Source organism: Gossypium raimondii, chromosome 12 (assembly GCF_025698545.1).
Source record: "Gossypium raimondii isolate GPD5lz chromosome 12, ASM2569854v1, whole genome shotgun sequence".
Lineage (NCBI taxonomy): Eukaryota > Viridiplantae > Streptophyta > Magnoliopsida > Malvales > Malvaceae > Gossypium > Gossypium raimondii.
The window spans coordinates 39285732-39290074 of NC_068576.1; the positions used below are offsets into that span (position 1 = coordinate 39285732).

General features: G+C 32.6%; 1 long non-coding RNA gene across 1 annotated transcript; it reads right to left on the reverse strand.

The window, feature by feature from the left end:
- Positions 1 to 498: 498 nt before the first annotated feature.
- On the reverse strand, positions 499 to 3985 carry LOC105764047 (uncharacterized). Its single transcript, XR_001124513.2, has 3 exons — positions 3446 to 3985; positions 1466 to 1897; positions 499 to 735 (listed from the first exon to the last, which is right to left on the reverse strand). It is a non-coding gene; the product is annotated as an uncharacterized LOC105764047 (long non-coding RNA).
- Positions 3986 to 4343: the final 358 nt, after the last annotated feature.

Genomic DNA, 4343 nt, shown 5'->3' on the forward strand with positions numbered 1-4343 from the left:
TGGTAACTGTGATGTCGGGTTTGAATCTGAATTTTCAAACATACAATCTTTGATTCTAGAGATAAACGTGTTTTGATTTGCTTCATCATATGATCATGGAATTTGACAGCTATTATGTGGCTAAATTTCAGCCTGAGTTGTGTGGTTGTTTCTTTGTTATTTCCCTTTTGAATTTATTAACGGGTCGTGTTGCCGATAAGATAAAAGAGCAGTGGTTACGATTAGTTTTTGAAACTACACTAGTCGAAACAATTAAACCATTAATTTTTGATTTTATCGATTTTATTCATTTTAATTGAATAAATTATTAAACAAAAAACCGATTCAATTGTCAACCTATCTAACTCGGGTATTTATTGACTAAACTAAATTCTCACTTTTCGTAAAATAAAATGACCAAATTCTAACAAGTTAAAATAAAAAGGTTAATTTCATTGCTTCTAGAAAATAAGAGAGACCAAAATTTGACATACCAAGATAAAAGAGACTAATTTTCAATTTTCATAAAATAAAGTGATGTACGAGATTTTAGATTAGTTAATTCGAAATTTGCCTATGCCCCATGATTTGAAGCGTTGATATGGCATTAGAGATGTTCCAAAACTTGAGACAATGAAGGAACTATCATGTCATGTCCTGTACCTTTAAAGCTTATTAATGGTTTCTGGCCAATAACACTGGTGAAGCAAGTCGGTCCACACTCCACACCATGACGCGCTTTTTTTCTTTTAGTACCTAAATCCAATCGAACATCAAGGGGGAACTTTAGTTGTCCGTATAAGAACTTCCACTAGCTTTGGATAAAATTAGGACGATTCAGTGCATGATCTATTATTGAAACGGTTGTAATCAGTTTCCAAAGATTAACAATAACTAAATTAGCTCATGCTCATGTGCAGTGGATAACTGGACATTTGGGGTTTGACTGACTTGCTTTAACATCTTCTGAAATCCTACCTGGTATTTGATCTAAGAGGTGAACACTTTCATACATCATTTCGGAAATCGGCATTAGTTAACAGGGCTGTGGGTTCATCTGAACGCTGATAGTCCATAGCTCCATCGAAGTGATGGGAGAGTAGTCGAAGAGATCAAACAAATGGTTATAACGAATGAGCACTCTAGCTCGTCTTGCTTTGACTCGTTTTTCTTAAAATACACGTATTTGATGTCTATTTTGATATGGGTATTGGAATTTAACAATCATCCGACCAACCACATGGAAAAACATTAAAAAGCTTAACATATGTTTTGGATACATACTTATGCCCACACTCGCATTGTGTTCATGTAACATAGCTCTAGTTACTAGTATGGCATAATTAGCATGTTCAAATATAGCTTTAGGTTATACTGCCTGTATTGATTCTGACAAAAGTAAGAACTTGAAATTTTTACCCATATAACAACGAGGTTTTAATACCGATAAGTAAAACAAACTTCATGAATAAGGGGAAGAGATAACCTGGGAGGCTTGGCCATGAGATTATGATGTCTAAGAGGTGAGAGCACCTCACACCCTAGGTCATAGAACCTGTTCATGCGGCAACCATGGATTCAAAATAGCCATGGTACCCCTGTTTCATATGTCAAAGTTCAGGATCATCAATAGAGAATCATGTTGTGTTCAATGTTAGCAACAAATTCACCCACAATTCGACATATTTATTACAACACAGAATATCCTACTGAAAGTACATTGTAGAAACCGGGTAGCAAACGTCAGCTATCATTATGGATTCTTGCTAGATATTCATAAGTAAGCAACTTAAAATGTGTAACTGTGTATACTAATGGTCAGGGACGAAAATTTCTGATGTTGTTTGCAGCAGCACCATTAATTTCTTGCCTTTCAGTTTCTAACACATTTATAATTGCACCAATTTTGGGCAAGAATCTGCAATTAATGAGTCATTGACATAGCAAACATCAGTTATTTTTATGGAATTCATATGTAAGCAATTTATAGTAATTGTGTATACTTAGGTCAGGGAAGAAAATTTCTGATGTTGTTTGCAGTTGCACCATTAATTTCTTGCCTTTAGTTACTAACAAGTTCATAATTGCATCAAATTCGGACAGGAATCTGTAATTAATGAGTCATTGACAGAGCTTTCACTAACTTTGCATTTATAACCATAGGTGTTGCATCATGTATAATAGAAAAAAGAACCACTAATGCACTTAAAGGGTGAAAATCGCCAAGAATAGAAGAAACAGAGTTGTTAGTATACAATATTTGGTTATTTCCTATGAGAAGAAAATACAAATATAAGCATATAACAAAAATAAATTAAGACTCTTCCTTTATATGTAGGATTCAAAATGCTATATATACCAAAAAATATTGAAGTATGTGCCTCTTCAAGAAATTTAATCAAAGGTATCCTTGAGCACAATGATAATAAGGCAAGGAAAGAGGGTAAACAGACCAATTTCAATCAGGTTGTATACTCTGATTACGTTAAAATTTGAGCTGTATGACAATCAACTCAAAATAAAAGGCTTCTAACACCAGGACTAAGAAATTAGAAGAGGCACAAGATGCAATTCAAAGAGTTTTAAAAACTTTGATATTATCAAAGATCCACCAAAGGATACTACTTCAACGATATACAGAACATTGCAGTTAGTATCCTCGGAGAATACGGTCTACAAGTCCCTGGAATTTGGGTTTTTGAGACAAGAATCGACTTGATGAAACAGTAATAGTGGGTCCTGATGAGACCATAAAGTCTTTTCTACTTCAATGCATACTTTCCAAGGCTTTATCCAGATCTTCCTCCTAGAGTTTGTTTAATGTTTATTATCCTCAAAACAACAGGAAGATGAGCCATAACATTAACTTTAGCAGAAAAGATTTGCCTTGTTATCTTAAACACTCGGACTGGAGAAGCAAAAGTTGAGATTAGTATCCATCTCGATAATTCGTTCTGCAAGTACTATTTATATTCAAGGTGCTACAAGCAACAAATTTTACATCCTAAACCACTTGACCATGATTCAGAAAACCCTGAAAATTTCAGGATAACAAGAATTTTGAGGAATTTACATAGCTAAGATGAATGAAAGCAATTAAAATAAGCAATTGTTCCTTTGTCTTTGTCCTAGCTTTCAAAGAAAAGGGAGTTTCATGCATAGATCTAATTGATGAAGCAATATTACAAAAGGATGAAGATAGAATATCAATGTTTTTTCAACAAGCACATGTATCAAATTTGCAATTAAAAGTATGATTTTCTGCTGTATAATACTACTATTAATAGAAAAAGAATCCTGATCAGTAATACCTTTTTCAATCACCACTTACTTTACCCTTTCCTTTCCAATAATAGTAAGCTTTAAAGTTCTTTTTCCTAATATAACAAATCAAAATTCTGGAAAAATTCCTCAAAACATAGTCAAATATTTCATCAAATAAAATTAATCTAAAATTCGACATTACCTTCAAATTTAGAGGATCGATCTGTCCTTAACTCACAGTCAGGCTTGATAATAACAGCTACTGTCTCTCTTTTTTTTTCCTTTTTCTTCTCCAAAATTATAGATTAAAATTGCCAATCCCTTTGGGACCAGAAAGAAAAAAGGACAGCGACATGAAGAAACGACAGGGAAATTAATGGAAAGACAGATTACGAGTTTGTGCGTGAATCTAACATGAAACAAATCCACATTTTTTGTGTGTGGATTACAGTTTTATTAGATTCACGCACAAAACTCGAAATATGGCTCTTCTTTTTTCAAAATTTTTTAAAATTGTTTCAATAATTCCTTTATTCATCCAAAGATGAGACGAACAGGGAGAGACTGAAAGAGGTTTCAATTTTGGTTGTACAGTGGAAAATTGAAATGCATTTGGGAAATATTGGGAATTGATGAACCCTAATGTAAGTGGCTCAGGTGTAACGGCAATACATGACAACCAGATGGATCATTGAATCTTTTAATTTACAAACATGTGCGTTTTGCCTTTATTGGAGACAGGCGGTGCAAATTACGAGGGTTTATATATATATATATATATATAATATTAAAAATTAATGTTTTATTTAAATTAACTTAATATAAATATGATGTAAAAAAATAATTCTCTCGTTTAGTCGTATCATAGGATTTTTAGTTAGTTGAGAAAATATAGCATTTATTTATTTTTATTATATGTTGTTGATTATGTTTTCATGGTATAATTACTTATTTGGTCCTTTAACTTTACCAAAAGAATCATTTTAGCTTTCTATTTAATTTTGTCTCTTTTAGCCTTTCAACTTGTATTATTTGTCAAATCACCTCAAAATAGATAAAAAGGTTAAAGTTTGTTAACTTTATTGACGTGACATTCGCAT